This window comes from Mastigoproctus giganteus, chromosome 1 (genome assembly GCF_048544385.1).
Source record: "Mastigoproctus giganteus isolate SK-2022 chromosome 1, ASM4854438v1, whole genome shotgun sequence".
Classification (NCBI taxonomy): Eukaryota; Metazoa; Arthropoda; class Arachnida; order Uropygi; family Thelyphonidae; genus Mastigoproctus; species Mastigoproctus giganteus.
Window position 1 is genome coordinate 13,938,664 of NC_143575.1, and position 19,128 is coordinate 13,957,791.

At 37.1% G+C, this 19,128-nt stretch overlaps 1 protein-coding gene across 1 annotated transcript in view; it reads left to right on the forward strand.

Moving 5' to 3' along the window:
* Positions 1-557: 557 nt before the first annotated feature.
* The window catches only part of LOC150090566 (protein Wnt-2b-like), a 167,723-nt gene continuing 149,152 nt past the window's right edge, over positions 558-19,128 (forward strand). The window contains exon 1 of the mRNA XM_090378764.1: positions 558-637. The gene's annotated coding sequence lies outside the window, so the exon portion shown is untranslated. The remainder of the gene's footprint in view (positions 638-19,128) is intronic.

A 19,128-nucleotide genomic window follows, 5' to 3' on the forward strand; every position in this document is an offset into this window, starting at 1 on the left:
CCGACAAACAAAGGTTCTAGAACGTTGGGACTGGCGCTTCTTTGTCACATGGTCGTAGCAGTCATCACAGTCCGGTGAGACGGAGTAGGCTGTAGCGTGTAAGCTTACTACAATCCATATGCTGCGTGCGTGCCTATCGCCAAAACGATAGCTTTTCCCCCAAAGGTTAGAGCGGGGTACTGAAGATTGACGCCTCACTTCTACGTCGATTTGGTTTTGGTCTTCGAACTTTGCGTTGTTTATATACCCAAAAAAGGCTTCTTCTTATTTATAACGCAAGAAAGTCACTCAGACAAGAACTATGACAACTTTTTTATGGTGCACGGTGTCATTTGTGTGCTACTTGTTATTAGATCTCAAATTAAAACATCGGTAGGAGCAACTCGGCATTTATAGTTGCTTTCTGATACTATGGAAAGTTAATAACAATCCTTTGAACGATGTGAATTGGACATCGACTGCCATCTAGGGCCTCATTTCGCATCGAACCCCAAGCACGTGAGACAGAGCTGGGAGTGTCGGACGTGAGCCGCCAGGCACTTGGGCCGAGGATGCGGAGCAAGGCAAGGGACACCACGGGTGCTCTTGTGGTTTGGTTACTTATATTCCTACCGCCCTTGGTCCGGGCTAGTTGGTGGTAAGTTGATCTCCTTGATTGTTTGTGTAAACACTATAATCGTGATCAGTTATCTTAAGATGACATATTTACCTTTCGCATGGTTTTCTTCAAAATTTGTTTCAGTTTTCACTGCTGATTCACTTATCTGTAGTCGGATTGAATTACCGTGTTTTAATATATCGTGACCTTAGCTATCTTATTATTGCATTCTTGCTATTGCTGCTCACGGTTTTAGAAGAAAAGGAGTAAGAAATAAATCGGCCCATCTATTGAATGATATCCATTACATTATAAAACATTATAATTTAAGATCTTTCATATGTTTTTGCCTGGTGTTTTGAGCGAACATGCAGACCTAATTTTTGGGATTGCTTGTTATTTCAAAACATGTATTTTCAGCTCACTCCCACAGTTATTTATCATCCATTCATATCTCTCTCTCTCTCTCTCTCTCTCTCTCTCTCTCTCTCTCTCTCTCTCAGGCATGATACATATACTGTAAATACATAGAGCAACATAATATCAGGTCTTTTTCTTAGAGATTAGAAATTATCAGCCTGAAACAAAATTCTGCTATGCAGTAAAAGGGTGGATGCCAAAGGGCATTATTCAAAATGGGTTCCCACTGCTATTTTTTTTTTTTTTTATTGTTAAGTTTGAGTCTTTCGAGGTTGGTTTTAGAGGTTTTTGAGTAATTTTATTTACAAGACCGGTTATTAGTGCATATCAAATAAACTTACAGTGGGACATATTAGCCAATTTGAAGGTTGTCATCTTTTCCATTATTTTATAAAAAGCAGTAGCACTTAACAAAACTTTGGAATTGTTTAAGTCTTTCCAACGGCGATAATCCTAACTTGGCTTGCAGAAAAAAAATTATCATGTGATATAAAAAAGCTACGAGAAAGTTGGTCATGAATAAACATTAATAATATTCTCTTTTACAATAAAGAAATGAACACGCTTTAGCTTAAATACGCTTTTTTCAATATTTTATTTCACTCACCAGTACGCTTTACTGATGTAAAATTTTCATAAGATTTTCATTAGTAAAACTTATCCACATACTATTTCACTCAGTTTTGTATATATAAAGAATGCACTCCATAAAATAACATAGGTTTCGCAGGCATCAAATGTCCTTCTCTCTCTCTCTCTCTCTCTCTCCTCCCCTCCCCCGAGCAGCACCTCATACACTTGAAATTTTTGCATGTTTCAAGTGTTTCAAATTTCAAGCTTTAGGATTGTTTTAACGATAGTTATTAGGATTTAATAATTATCGTTAAAACAAGTTTGTTACTTCTTGTATCATTCAATTTCAAAGCAAATGTTTCTTTCTTTTTTGTTTTAAAAACATTTTAGCAAGCAAAAAGCATTACTTACACACAGTTAGTTCACAAACAAGGCAACTATTAGTATCGCAAACTTTTAGTGGTAATCGTTTATGATTGAAACCAAAGCGCTCTCTAATTCAAATCTCATTTTCTTGTATATATCCACATTATGAACATATCATTGGCGATTCGTGGACTCGCACAGTGGTTAAGATCGCAATCCTTTCACTCTGTGTAGAAAAGGCCTGGGTTCGAACTTGTCAGGAAAGGGGTGGGATTTTATGGAATTACATTCCGCGGCTGAGTTAGTAAGTTTGGGCCTGGGTTTTATAGTTTAACTTCACAGAAACTTGAGTTTTTCGTGCAGCAAAACTGGCACAGCAGCAATAGAACACGCGCACTTTTCCATGTACAGCACATGAAGCTTCATAGCCTTAGTTGCTTTGGCCCAAAAATAAAGTAAACGAGCAAATCACTTTTAGCGGAATTTAAGGACCTTATGGAAAAGTTTCACCTTAATTGTGAACGCTATCGAAATCTGTTAAGGGGGATTTCGGGCTATGCTCCCAGATATGCTCCAATCATGTCCTATAAAATTAACCATGAGAAGCTTATCAGGCGTAGTTTACTTACGGAATCAGACATGTTTGAGGTTTTCTTTCAGGAACACGAGCTTTAAATAACAGTACGTAAAATTTTCTACTTTGTCGCACAATCTGAAAAAGATCCGGATTCGATTCCCGTCGTCAGCTAAAGATAATATTCCCGTCGGGACAGGAGAACTTAATGAACTCTAATCTGCGTCGTAACCGAATTAGCTGTATCAGGCGAAGATTGTGTGGCCCACTACGCAAACATACCATCGACCACAGAATGCATGAACTTTACAGATGTAAAACACGAGGAATTCTCTGAACCCAATTATAGTGGTCTAGGTGCATCTCTCTCTTTTAGTTTCAGTCTTGACTGAAACTAAAAGAGTATCTCTCTCTTTTAGTTTCAGTCAAGTAAAGTCAGTTAAGAAGGCTTCGATCATTTAAAACAGCAAACATTGCCCCTTTCAAAACCGTCAACTTCTTCAATGCTGACGTTTTGAAAGCTATCTAGTATTTATTGATTTTATTGGCACATAGTTTTTTCACGTAAATTTTTTTTGTGATGAATTTGAATCAATTTGATTTTACGACATTTTATTTTGTTAAACATTTGATTGGAATTTGTTTTTCTTTTCTCTCATTCCCCATAATAATTTGCTTAGGAGTGATGCCAAACCTTTATAACCATTCGCACATTCAGCTGAAATTTGCAGTTGAAAATACTAAAGCAAGACTTTAGAATCGTTTATACCTGTTAATATTAGTGAGGAAACTGACAAACGACATGGCTATTGATTTTTGATTCATTAGGGTTCATAATTTTTTGTCATACTTGTTTAATGAAAAAATTTACATAAAAGTTTATTTTAAACTTATTTAATAAAATTATCATTACATAATATTTTGCGAATAAATTTATCAAAATATATTTAAATTCCCTTCAGATCGACTGGTTGAGCACTTCTGCCATGGGATCTTGGCTTTCATACAGAGGTCCTCTTTCTTGTTGTCGAACATTGCCTTCAGAAAAATGAATTTTAAATATTTTTACAATATGAGGTGGATATTAAACCGAATTCGCTACATGCAAAACCAATATAGTTACAAGTAACAACACAATTGTGCTTAAAGTGAATGAAACTGTCAAAGACTGGGGAGGGAAATATACAATGAGATAATGGGGAAGAAAAAAAAAAACAGCACTTGAGAAAAGGGTATTTGGTTCACTCATGGGAGAAAACCTTCCATTGAGTGAACCGAAAAAAATCGGTTCACTCAATGGAAGGTTTGTTCTAGTTCAGGGAAGTTGTCTACAAAAAAAAAAAACAAAACTCTGTAATCGTGATCTATTTACGCTATTTATTGGATTTATTTTTATCTCTGTCACTTTCAGCTGTCTTTTAGTGCTTTGTTTTTCATTTGTTATTAAGTTCCTTCATTTGAATATTATAAGGTCTCGAAAATGAAATGTTAGTTTAATGACATTCTATGTTGTGACTAGTATATGATTAAACTTGCATTAATTATAGAGTGGCTCACAAGGCCCAGTCAGCAGTGATAAAATTGCTGAAAAATTTTATTATATGACCATAGTTTATTTTTATTAGACTATAGAAACAGTCCAATACAATACGAAATAATTGATATGCAGTACGAAGTAATTGATATGCAGTACGAAGTAATTGATATGCAGTATGAAGTAACTGATATTCGCACAAATATTTTCTCTTCTGATTGCATTATATAACTATAAAACGTGTACTTTATTGTTTTAGTATAATCTTCACTAAAGTCGATTGGGACTTATAGGCCACCCTTTAACATTTACCATTTGATTTCCTAATAAATCCTAATGGGCCAGAAAAATCCAATCCAATCTTAATAACTCAAATAAAATGGCATTTATTAAAAACTGAAGCGAACTCTCTTTCATTAATTTATTTAGTTAATATAAATATAAAAATCTTGCTTATTGGAGACTTGCTCATTTTTATTTCTAAGCATTCTTTTGTAGTTCCCTACAAAAGATTAACCTATCCTTTTACAACCGCCCTTTTTGGATTGATTGTAATAAAGACACATCACAATTAGTTAAACTAGATGTTTAACAGCTTGATTAGTTTAACAAATTCTAACAGAATTTTACCATGGCTTATTTGAGAGTATCTGCGTGTTAAATTTAAAAAAAAAAGTAATTGTGTTGTGTTCTTACTAGGATTTTAAAGAAATTCTTGAAATAATTTCTTAATAAGTAATTGCCCATTTCTATCGATTTGACTGACGAGTTTGGCCATCTGCGATTAAATATGCATTCTAGATAATTTTCAAACCTTTTATTTATTTGCGTATAAGAGACAGTAGACAATAATTAACGTTTTACTATTAGTAATCTGCCTCAAAGTAAATTAGTTGATGAACGATAAAAGGATAAACAGACTTCTACCAAAAGCTTCTTAGTTGATAGTTCTACAAGTGCATAGATTTCGATATAAATCATTCGGGATGCTTTATGACTTCACCTTCAAGCTGCGATGGCCTATAGCACGCAAGACAAATTTATTGACTATGTGAATTTCTACTTTATGACATCCACTTTCAACGTAATTCGCTATTCCTATCTTGTAGTTCGACGTTCATGTTGGATTATAATGAATTTGGATTTTTTCCCCCCTTTCAAATGTAACTTTGTTACCCGTTTATACAGTCTTATGTAAATCGCCTTTATACCTGCCACCTGATATACCTTCAGTTGAATCGACTGGACGTTCCCAGGCCTGGTGTGCACAGGTCTCCTGTCTAGTTAAACCGATTAAGCAATTTGATAAGTGAGCGTGTGGGTGGATGACCCACGTATTCACTCGTCAAATCTCGTTTATGTCAAACACCTGACAGGGGGTTATGCTGCTCTTGTCAGGAAGTTATGTTTCCGGATATCGCGCAGTGTGCCACTCCGTGGAGAGACAAAATGACTACAGCTCAGCTGTCAGCCTCTTAAGCAGTCATAGTCTTTGAGAGAAATTGTTGACAGACAATCTTGCTTTCTTCATTTATTTCAGTATATATCACTCTTAGAAGTGTTTAGTTGGAATTTTATTGGAAATTTATGCAGAATCTCTGCTTCTCTCGTTTTCTGCATGATTGAATAAAATTTGATTTTTAGATGTACTTGTATTCATACCATGCGTTAAAATAGCAATTTTATGTAACAGGTAAAGCATTTTTATCGAACGATTCATGCAAAATTTTATGTAAATAGAAAAACATAGGTGCTCTTGTTGAAAGCTCGCGAACAGCACTGGAAAAGATTTTTGCAACCCGCTTATACAAAAGTACCTTGTGCTTTGTTACAAAAATTTTTACCGTGGTGGTACAAGTGAATGATGAAGTAAAAAAGCCATTGTATAGTTTACTGTAGCCTTAGTGTTACTTCATATTACTTGATACAATGGGATCATATAATAGGAAATTATTCTGAAACATTAGATTACATCGCAGTTGAAATAGCACAACATTTATTCCTTATATATTTCAGTTTAAACCAAATATAGGCCATCTTGGAATAGCAGGAAATGCTAGAAGGATGGCTTATTCTGAAGAGTATTACAAATCCGAGGTAATTTATACACTTAATATTCCCCGCCTTTATTAGTGTGGTGATACGAATTCAAACAACTAAAAATAACAGTTGTAATAATAATAATACATCATTTCTACGATAGTTAACAGACATTGAACTTGTATGATTGCCATTTGAGTCCCCCAGTTTGCTGTTTTATAGAAGGCAATTTAGTGTGACATTAATAACAAACCAAAGTTGAAAATCTCTTGTTGCACGTATAAAATTATCTCCTAAATAGTTGTAAGTTATTTTAATTAAAAGGCAGATATAGCAGAATAATTCTTTGTACTAGACATGCCTGTATAGTACTGTATATACGATACAGTACAAGTATAGTAATTTCTGTAGTATGGGCTGCTCATCGAGGAGGCAAGTTTAAAATGCAAAATCTGTTTCTCTAATTAGTGTAATGTACATATATACGTGTGTGGATATTAGTATTTAGTGTTTCTGATATGTTAACAATAGCAAGTAACTTCTATTTTATTTGACTCTCAGGTGGTAATGAGTAAAGTAAAAGATATATACGGTTTTACCCGTTGATTTTTTAAACATTATGGACATGAGGACTAACGCGTTATTAATTCTTTTAAAGTACTTCCATCTACTTCGACTCATGTTACGTTGTTTTATCTCTTTTTGGAAGATGTTAGCATTAGCATTAGCATTAGCATTAGTAGAGGCATTTGATGCAAGAAAGCAAGCTTATGCAGCATCAGCCAAAAAAAAAAAAAAAAAGTAACATAAATAAATAAAAATAACCACTTCCACTTCACCCCTCTGTTCGTTCGAAATACCTGTCCAGCTGAGCCTTAAACTTATTTAGGCTATCAACTTCCACGACAAGGGATGGAAGTCTGTTCCACCCACCAACCACCCGCTGGCTAAAGGCAAATTTCCGCACATCTATCCTACATCTGTCTTTCCTCAATTTGAATTTATGCCCTCTCAGGTGATTTTTCTGAGCTAGAGGAAGAATCCCATCAGCATTGAGCATGCTCAAACCATTCAAGGCTTTGTACACCTCTATCAGATCACCCCGCTGGTGCCTAGTTTCCAGACACTGTAATTTGCAAAACTTAAGCCTTTCTTCGTAAGAGAACCCCTTTGTCCCATTCACCAATCTAGTTGCCCTTCTCTGTACTCGTTCCAGCAGCTCTACATCCTTCCTGAAATGAGGCCTCCAGGCCTGTATACAGTACTCTAGGTGTGGCCTGACCATTGCCTTATACAAGGGAATAATCACCTCCTTATCCCTGCTAGAAAAATTTCTATATATCATTGACAATACACCATGAGCTACTCTTGCAGCTCGTCTGCACTGCTCAGAGAACTTCATATCTGCCTGCACCACCACCCCCAGGTCCCTTTCATTCTCTACCACTGTCAGTGTAGTACCACAGAGTTGATACGTTGCTCTGGGGTTGCTGTTTCCCATATGTAGTACTTTACATTTGTCAATGTTAAACTTCATTTGCCACCTCGAAGCCCATCTGCTCAACCTTTCCAAATCCTGTTGCAGCAGCATAGTGTCAGTAGTGTCCTTGACAACCCTGCCAACCTTTGTATCGTCTGCAAACTTGGACATTAAGCCTGATATACCATCATCAATATCATTTATAAATACAGAAAACAATAAAGGCCCCAATACTGAACCCTGAGGGACTCCACTAATAACATTAGTCCACGATGAGCAGTGTCCATTGATTACCACTCTCTGTCTTCTCCCCCTCAACCACCCCTTTATCCATAGCAGCAACTTGCCTCCAATGCCACACTGCTCCAATTTGTGCAGCAGTCTTCCATGTGCAACAGTATCAAAAGCCTTTCTAAGATCCAAGTATATAATATCAAAGTTATTCCCTGCATCCAGTTCTTTTGTGACTGCATCATAGTATCCAATCAAATTGGTCAGGCAAGACTTCCCCTTAACAAAACCATGCTGTGTCCTAGCTATAACTGAAGTCTTGTCTAGATGATCCTGCAGTGCTTCTTTCACCAGTGCCTCCATTAATTTTCCGGGAACAGAAGTTAAACTCACAGGTCTATAATTACTTGTGTCAGCCTTTGATCCCCCTTTGTGAATTGGGGTCACATTTGCACATCTCCAGTCAATGGGTACCTCCCCTGAGTCCAAGGAAGCTCTCATAATTATGGCTAAGGGTTTGCTTACCTCCTTTGCTGCCTCCTTTAATATAACTGGATAGATCCCATCCACCCCAGGTGCCTTTCTTGTGTTTATCTTCAACAATTTCTCCTCCACTTTGCTCTCAGTTATTACAAGATTCTCTAGCTTACTGCTAGAGTTGAATACACCTCTGGCATTCCCCTCGCTGAATAACTCCTCATGTGTGAATGTCGATGCAAAATATTCATTTAGTTTGTTAGCTACCCGAGCAGGGTCATCAACAGTTGACCCATCGATCTCAAGTGGACCAATCTGATTCATCCCCTTCCTTCTAGAGTTTACATAAGTAAAGAACTCTTTGCTGTTTTTCTTCGCATCCCTTGCCAAGGATCTCTCGTAATCTGCCTTCGCCTGCCTAACCTCCTTTGTAACTTGGTTACAGATCAACTTGTATCTATCATAGGCATCCGTGTCACGTGTTAATTTGTATGTATCCCATGCATTTTTCTTCTCTGCCATATGCCTCATTAGTTCATCTGACAACCATTTAGGCCTAAACCTTGAACAATATTTCTTAGTTGGTATGTAAAGCCTAGTAGCTTCCACGATAAGTTCTTTGAATGCTTCCCATTTTGAATTTGCTGTTGGCAATATCATCAGTTGATCCCACTGTATAGAATTTAAATACTGTCTCAGTCCATTGTAGTCGCCTTTACGAAAGCAATACCCCTTCCCTTTACCCCTAATGGTAGTTACCTCTTTGAGTAACTCCCACTTCAGCACACTGTGATCACTGCCACCAAGTGGTTCATTTATCTGCAGATTCTGAATGCATGAAGAATCACTACTGATAATCAAATCAAGAGTATTACTCCCTCTAGTTGCCTCCCGAACATGCTGATGTAGAAAACAATCATCCAATAAATCCACAAAAGCCTTGCTACTGTGTGAGTGACCAGCCCCCAAATTCCAGTCAATATCTGGGAAATTAAAATCCCCCATTATAAGACTCTCTGATTTACTGGCCCACTCTATTTCTCCGAACAGTTTCTTATTATACTCATCAGAGTCATTAGGCCTATAGCACACTCCTACTCTCAATTTTGATCTCCCAATGCCCATGTCACACCAAACCGACTCGACACTGCACTGTCCAGCGATGTCGACTGGCTTCACTTCCTTGGATTTTATGTGTTTCTTAATTAATAGCATAACCCCTCCTCCCTTCCTATCCTGTCTATCCTTTCTGTACACATTGTACTCCCCAAATTCCAGTTCTGCATTTCTTATATCTGTGTGACACCACGTCTCTGAAATCCCCACAATATCTGCCTTTGATGTTTTGAGCAATACCTCAAATTCATCAAATTTATTTACTAAACTCCTAGCATTGGTGTACACACAAGTATACATGCACCTGTTCTTTTTCTTAGCTACCCTAACACAACCCATGTGTTTACTTGTACCCCAATGATTCCCAGCAGTCTCTGAAATATCCTGCATCTTATTTTCCAGGCTGCGGCTCATTCCAATAGAAGCAGTGCAAGAATCACTTTCACCTCTGCCAGTGGCTACTGTTAATCTATTAGTCCTTGTATCCCCCCAATCTAGCAGTTTTCCGACCCACCTAACATTGCCTCGATAGCATCAGCAAACATTCTTGCACCCTTTCTATTTAAGTGTATCCCATCCCTGTAGAAGCAGTCTCTCCTGTTAACAAGTACAGACCAGGCTGAAAAAAATTCTACCCCTTGAGCCCTGCACAATCTTTCCAGGGCCGAATTGATTGACAGGGCTCTCATCATATACTCCCTCCTATCGTGTCTGGGCAGAATTGCAGACACTTTCAATTTCAACCCTAATTCACGGCTTTTTTTCATCAGTGACCTGTACTTGTCAAGTAATTCCGCCGGTCTCCTACTCTTAATGTCATTAGTGCCAACGTGTACAACTATATCACCTTTTGTGCCCTTAAAAGATGATATCCGCTCTACAACGTCATCAACTTTTGCCCCTGGCAGACATACCCTGGTCCTATTCCACCTATCTTTTTTACAAAGCATGTTTCCCGTTTCCCTGACAATAGAGTCACCAACAACTACTAGTTCCTTTGGGACCAGCGCATTCTGCCTTGGGGGTTGCCGCTGTGTTTCGCGATGACCAAGTGCAAGCTCTGGCATTGGCGTGGGCAGCTGAGAGCTTGATGGGCCCCTCACTTGTAATCCTTCGAGGGCATCCACCCTATCCTTCAAGCTCTCATATAGGCCCATAACAACGCTGAGTTGTCGCCTTATCTCCTTACACTCCTTGCATCGCACACACACAAAGACATCCCCCATGGCAGTATCATGTCCCATACTTGACTGCTCCGCAAACATCAAGCAAATAGTGCATCTTACAAGGCTGTGATTCAGAGGACAACTGCCCCCCTCAGTTCTCCCCTGGGCCACAGCATTCCCATTAGCTTGAGCCCTTTGCTTTGCTGCTCTGGTTTGAGTCATGATTTAGATTTACTTTCAATAAAATTTCAATTTCTGTACAAATGTTGATCAAATTAGTTGTCTATGAAGTTATCTTTAATGCTGAAAAATCAATGTATATAACGAAACTGCTGGGAAACGATCTCTCTCTCTCTCTCTCTCTCTCTCTCTCTCTCTCTCTCAGTCTCAAGTGATCTTTGAGAACTGGCAAAACCACTATACAGCCAGGTCTACCACTGAGGGACAGTCCAACGATTGCCCTCGTGGGTAGCACAGTTGGTAGAATGCCGTCCCCCCTGCACCGCGTGGAAAAAACTGGAGTTCCAGTCCCGTCGCTAACATGAGGAATATCTATGGGCCTTTTTCACAACGTGGCTGAGTTAGTCGGTCTCAGGCATGGGTACCATGGTTTTTTCTCCCAGAAAATACACGGAGAAAAATGGCCTTAGTTGCCTATGATCCTAAAACCATATAACAACAACAACAAGATCCAAGGGTTGATATGTTATGGTTGTTAAGGATCACATGGAGCCATGCAGAAATTTCTCTTGGGGGAGAGGACAGAACTTATAGTTTCGCCTCTGCCTTTGAATCCGGAGAATAACTAAACGTTTAGGAGCAAGAGACGTGGGTAAAGTACTCAATGCAACTGTGCTTTAAAAATATCGTACTAATAACGAATTTAGCTCATTTGGTGAAATACAATATTATGTTCATTCTTCTTACGAAAAACTGGTACTGTACTTACGCTGAGCGAGTGTTACAAGTTGTATTTTATATTTACAGTGCACAAATCAGGCATCCTCAAATACATTTTAAGAGAATATTATTGTGCCACATATACATTAATTTCCAGGGACCCCTAATAAATATTTCCCATATATTGACTGGAACTTGTGATTGTCTCTCTCACACTCGCAAGGCTTTGTGGATTTATTGGATGATTGTTTTCTACAGCAGAATGTTCGGGAGGCAAACAGAGGGAGTAATATTCTTTATCTGATTATCAGTAGTGATTCTTCATGCATTAAGAATCTGCACTAGATGGCAGTGATCACAGTGTGCTGATGTGGGATTTACTCAAAGAGGCAAGTACCATCATGGGTAAAGGGAAGGGTTTTTGCTTTCGTAAAGGTGGCTACGGTGGTCTGAGACAGTTTTTAAATTCTATACAGTGGGACTAACTGACATAGGCGTGCGCAGCCTAAAACAAGGAGGCCAATCACATCCTCCCCAATAAAATAAAATATTTTATTTTTTAAAAAATATATTTTTATAAATACAATTTTGTATATATATTAAAACTTTTATTTATTTAAAAAATAAATTTACATAATAATTTATTTAAAAAAATATATGCATTAAAATACATTATAATAATTCGTAACTAATAAATATTCGACCTTTTTAGGTTTATTTATTTATTTATTTATTTATTATAATAATATTCTACGTTCAAAAGGAACAAAGGCGACGAATTCGTCGATTACTTCTTCTACAATTACTGCAGCAGTTAAATCCTGTTCCACGTATGAAAGCAATAAGTAGTTCAACCGTTCTTGCGTCATGACACTTGTTTTTATATGACTCATTTTGGAAAAAGTTCGTTCAGGAGTGCAACTTGTAATACCTAAAACCTGAAAGTCGTATGTCACTTTTGTGAAATTTGGATATAATTTATATCGATCGGCATCATTAAGCCACTTGCTCCAGGTTAAAAGATTTTTGCAGTTCAGATGATTATTGGCTTCTAACAATGATATTTCTGTCTATAAATCCGTCAAAGATAATTGAAAACAGCCGCAGCGTATTTCCGTATATTCAGATGTAAGATTTAATTCAAGGAGATTCCCCATAGCTTTGATTACTAGGATTACTTCTTTATTATTAAATCTGCTCTCTACAGTATTAATTAGGGTATCAAGAAGTGGGTAATAAAAATTTATTGGTAAATCTTCTAAATTTTCAAAGTGATGGTGAGTATTTCCTTTTCCGAGGGGTCCCCTTCAAGATTTCAGGGGGAATGTTCTCCTTCCCCCCCACACACGCCTATGCTAACTGATGTTACCAACAGCGAATTCTAAATTCCAAATTCTAAAGATTAATTCAAAGAATTCATCTTGGAAGCTATTAGGCTTTTCATACCCATAAGAAATATTGTTCAAGATTTAGGCCTAAATGGATGACAGATGTACTAATGAGACATATGGCAGAGAAGAAAAATGCATAGGATACATATAAATTAATTGGTGACACAGAAGCCTATGGTAGATATAAGCTGGTCTGTAATCAAGTCACAATAAACGAGGTTAGGCAGGCAATGGCAGATTACGAGAAATCTTTGACAAAGGATGCAAAGAAAAACAGCAAAGGGTTCTTTACTTATGTAAACTCTAGAAGGAAGGGGATGAATCAGATTGTCCCACTTGATATCGATAGTTCAACTGTTGATGATCCTGCTCAGGTAGTTGACAAACTGAATGGGTATTTTGCATTTACATTTACACGTGAGTAGTTATTCGGGGACGGGAATGCCAGAGGTGTATTGAACTCTAGCAATGCGGTAAATGATTTTGTAATAGCTGAGAGAGCAAAGTGGAGGAGAAATTGTTGAAGTTAAACATAGGAAAGGCACCTGGGATGGATGGGATTTATCCAGTTTATTAATGGAGGCAGCAAAGGAAGTGGCAAACCCTTAGCCATAATTGTGAGAGCTTCCTTGGAGTCGGTGGAGGTATCCATAGGCTGGAGATGTGCAAATGTAACCCCGATTCATAAAAGAGGATCAAAGGGTGACACAAGTAGTACAGACCTGTTAGTTGAACTTCTGTTCCAGAAAAATTAATGGAGAACACTGGTTAAAGAAGCAGTCTTGTCATCTAAACAAGACTTCAGTTATAGTTCGGACACAGCTTCGGTTTGTTAAGGGGAAGTCTTGTCTGATCAATTCGATTGGATACTATGATGTGGTCACAAAGGAACTGGATGCAAAAAATAATTTCGATGTCATATACTTGGCTCTTAGGAAAGTTTTTGATACTGATTTTGCACATGGAAGACTACTGTACAAATTGGAGCAGTATGGCATTGGAGGCAAATTGCTGCTATGGATAAAGGGATTGTTGAATGGGAGAAGACAGAGAGTGGTATTCAATAGACACTGTTCTTCGTGGAGTAATGTTATTAGTGGAGTTCCCCAGGGTTCGGTGTTCAGGCCATTGTTGTTTTGTATATTTATCAGTGATATTGATGAAGGTATATCAGGCTTAAGGTCCAAGTTTTCAGATGATACGAAGGTTGGCAGGTTTGTTAATGACAATACGCTACTGCAACGGGATCTAGAAAATTTGAGCAGATGGGCTGACAGGTGGCAACTGAAGTTTAACATTGAGAAACGTAAAGTACTGCATATGGGTAGCAGAGACCCCAGAATAACTTATCAAATGTGTGGTACTACGCTCGCGGTGGTAGAGAATGAAAAAGACCTGGGGGTAATTGTGCAGTCAGACATGAAGTTTTCTGAGTAGAGCAGACAATCTGCAAGAGTACCTCATGGCATCTTGTCAATGATATATAGGAATTTTTCTAGCAGGGATAAGGAGGTGATTATTCCCTTGTATAAGGCAATGGTCAAGCCACACCTTGAGTATGTATAGAGGTCTGGAGGCTTCATTTTAGGAAGGATGTACAGCTGCTGGAACGAGTACAGAGAATGGCAACAAGGTTAATGTGGAACAAAGGGTTGCCTTATAAAGAAAGACTTAAGTTTTGCAAATTACAGTGTCTGGAGACTAGACACCTGCGGGGTGATCTGGTTGAAGTGCACAAGGCCTTGAATGGTTTGAGCAAGCTCAAGGCTGATGGGACTCTTCCTCTTGTCCAGATTAATCGCTTGAGGGCGCCTCTGTAGCCAGGTGGGAAGGAGCAGCAATGCGTGGCACACGCTTCTTGATTAGACCGGGGTTCGAGCCCGTCACCACCAAATACGGAGGATGCGGAAAGGTCAGGGAATGACCACCGCATATCCCGGAGCAATATGGCCTTAGTTGCTAATGCTCCTAAAAACCAAATAACAAACAATCGCCTGAGGGTACATAAATTCCAATTGAGCAAAGAAAGTTGTAGAATAGACGTTAGGAAATTTGCCTTTAGCCCCCAGTGGTTGATTGTTGAACAAACTTCCATCTGTCGTTGTAGATGTTGACAGATTAAATAAATTCAAGGCAGAACTAGACAAACATTTGGAGCGAATGGATGAGTTTTTATTATTTTTTATTTTTTGGCTGATGCTGTATAAGCTTACTTTCTTGCATCATATTCGAATCAAATTTAAATCTTGTCTTCCTAATCTACCGCTTACCCCACTTATACTTAAATTCACCTCGATCTTAATGTAATTGAAGTTGTCTATGGGGTGTCGTCGTGAAAAATATTACCAGCCTACTATATGGCTGATTTTTTTCCTTCAGAATATCATATCTTCATTATTGTGATCACGGTGTATTTAGGGAGGTATGTTGTTTCAGTGACCCTCTCTCTTTGTTTCTCTATTTAAGTGCATTTGTTATGCAGGATGTTAAGCCATTCCAGAAACATTTCTGCCGAATTGATGTTGGCTTCCAGCTATTTTTGACTAATTGTGTTTAATATAAGTAAAAAAATAGACTTAAGTAAATTTAGAGCAAAAGCTTCATAAATAGCAATAACTCCTCCTAAATAGCATTATTCTTTTTATTTGAAGTAGTGCAATATTAAGGAAACTCGTGGCGAAGGGCCACCACAATATGAGATCGATGCGCTAAGTAGCAATCCTAGTTTGCACATTGCTACGTACAGAATGTGGCTATGGATAAGCTAATTAATATGGACAAGGATAAGATAATTAAACTATAAATTATAAAAATTTGAATACAATACAAGTACTTCGTTAGTGAAAACCGAAATGAATATTTGAAAGGTTAATCATCTGTTAATGTTAATGTTAATGCACGAGAATGGAAGTTACATAATATAAGTGTTTGAAATTTATGATTAAATCATGATTTTTTTATTTTTCATTAGTGGTGATCGCAGTAAGCAACATTAAAACTGATGTAAAATGAAACCCAGGAAATTATTATATACACAGTATTGCCAATTAAATAACGAGACTAACGCTACTACTAGAAGGAAAAAAAAAAAAAAAAAAAAACAGAATAACACTAACGGCAAAGTAAGGTAATATATTTTCGAAGTAATCACCTCCGATGAGTGCACACTGTTACATCTTTTATACAAATTAAAAAAAAAAAAAAAAAAAACCTCTTCTGGTACCGCTTTCAGCTGGTCGGTCACTGCAGCCTGGATGCCCTCTATTGTCCCGTATCGTGTTCCTTTCATGGCTGAAAAATTGGGAACAGAAAAATTGATTTTTGGGAACAGAAAGTAATCTGCGGGAGCCAAATTCAGAGAAAATGGGGTTGTTCGATGACTGGAATCAATTTTTTTGCCAGAAATTACTTGATGAATTCCTGGCCGACCGAACAGAAAATAGGTCAGCCAGGTTGGGGATCATCCTCTAAGCAGCGGTTCCCAAACTGGAGTCCGCGGACCCCTGGGGTGAAACGACCCTGTAGAACTGGTCAAATTATTCGTTGTATGTAAAGCAAATTTATGATTAATAAAGTTATTATATATTTATGTAAAAATAAGAATAAAGTTGAGTTGTTTTAAACATAAAACTTTGAATTTTCTTTTCAGAAAACCGTGTTCAACATATATATATATATATATATATATATATACACACACACACACACACACACACACACACACACAGAAAGATATATATATATATATATATATATATATATAATTTTACATATATTTGAATAATGTTTGAAACAGTTGAAAGCTGAACCTTTCATAATAAAAAATAAAAAGGTAAAGCAAACATCAGAGGCAGCAAAAAGCATATTCCTGTACATGATGCTTTAAACATAAAAATAAATTAGAATGAGGATTAAAAAATAAAAATAATGCCAGCAGTATGGCAAGACAGAAGGGCGAAAATAGTCAAAATTAAACATAACGATCAAACCAACAGGGAGGTAAGTGAAGGGTAACAAGAGTTAAAATATTGCAGCAGAAACTCTCCAAGATAATTTAGAAAATCTGAATGCTAACATAAAAAAATAATAATCAATTAAATTTTGAATGCCAATTAAATAGAAATTTAACGGCGCCCCCTCTGACGGGCACCAAGTCCAAATTTATGTGAATTATCACCAACAGAGATGTAAACCAACTACAATAAAATAAAACAAAAATAAACTAAAAATAGACTGACCATTACGCCCAATTTCAACAGAGGACCACTGACAAAAAGCAATCTTAACCAGATTATATAGACGAATAATGAACTATGGATGGTAGCACGGGCGCAGTGTTAGCAAATCCGCCCACTACTGTCATGTGATATAATTATACATATATTTGAACTATTTTAAACATTATTCAAATACAGTATATGTATAATTATATCATACGTATACTGTATTTGTTACCCTTCTCTTCCCTCCCTGTTGGTTTGATCGTTATGTTTAATTTTGACTATTTTCGCTCTTCTGTCTTGCCATGCTGCTGGCATTATTTTTATTTTTTAATCCTGATTCTAATTTATTTATATATATATAGGGGGTCCGCGAACCCCCTATATATTTATATAGGGTTTTTTTTTTTTTTTTTTTTTTCATTTTTGAAAGGGTCCGTAGATCTCAGTAGTTTGGGAATCACTGTCTAACGACTCACGTCCTTTACGAAAACGAGGAAACCATTCAAACACTCTTGGTCGAGACAAACTTTCATCAGCCTAAACCTTTTTTAAACCATCAAAAGTTTCCGTAGCACTTTTTCCCAATTTACAATAAAATTTGATAACTGTTCTTTGCTCCATTTTAAATTTTCTGAGGACATGCACAAAACTACTGTATTACTCTTTCCGTCGTAAATCACGAACTACTGACCAGACAAGTTTCAACTTGCACTCGTTGGAAAGAGCACACTCTAGCGGGTCTAATCATGTACTGTTTTGGCCTCTTACATTAATACTAAACGCAGAGTGCACGCAGTCTCGTTATTTAATTGGTGCACTGTGTATATGAAAAGAATTGTTTAAATGATTTTGCTAAGTTTCTTTTTAGTAACTTAGCTCCCTGTTGCTCTCGTTGGTAGCATCACCCATCCTCCTCACACAGGGTGGAAAAGACCTGAGTTCGACTTCCGTCGATGACCGAAGGAATTATCATGGGCATTTTTCACAACATGGTTGGGTTAGTCGTGGTTGGGTTACTCAGGCGAGGGTAGCATAGTTTTTCTCCTGGAAACTCTAGTTTTTCGTCCAGCAAACAGAAAATCGATCCCAGAACAGATGCAATTAACTGCTAATATACACGGAGCAGTATGGCCTTAGTCGCTGATGCTCCTAAAATCCTATTACAGCACAACCGCCGTATTTTGTGCTGATTTTAAATGATCAAAAGTTCATTGGAAAAGGTATAATATAGCGTTTTCCAAATTTATTTAGTCACGAACACTTTTTATCTTACAATATATTTAAGGAATACATTCTTTTGTGACTATTTGGTTTTTGAAATAAAAAGTACATAATATATTTTATTTTTGAAAACAAAATCAAAATAAAAACGTAAAATATCGTTAATGCACAATATCTATCAGGAAAACATGTATAGAGTATTATAAAAATTCATTTAAAATTAACAACTGTTTTCTACGTAAAGATTATATGCATGCAAAAACAAAATAAATTGTATTTTTAAAAGGGAACTACAAATTGGTGTTTAATAGGATTGGTGTTGCTGCGTTTTTTTTCTTTGTTTATCACAAATTCGCTTAATATTAGGAATAATGCTCGCAAGTTGAATCCTCAATGTTGTCAGGTGCAGAATCAACTCTATTCGTGTATTTGGTTTTTGTTGCAGTGTAATAGGAAAATCCAGTCTCGCACATATAAGTTATAGGAAAATAAAGTAATACTCGAACTACACGTTTAGCCACATTAGGGTATTCTTCTACTAGGCTACTCCAAAAAATTATTTAGCGGAAGATCCTTAAATTTTTGTTTTAAATCAGAGTCAGAAATCAAATCAATTAGACTTCCGTAATCGTGCACTGGCTCGTTTGGCCGTAATTATAAACGGATTTCGAACCTAAGAACTATCATATCATCGATGGTTGTAGGAAAATATTCTAATGTAGATGACTGCAAGTCACGCAAGTGCTGTAAAATTGCGCTGGAAATTTCATGGACTGTAGAATTTATTACTGCCAGAAATTCATGTAACGTGGGGGAGC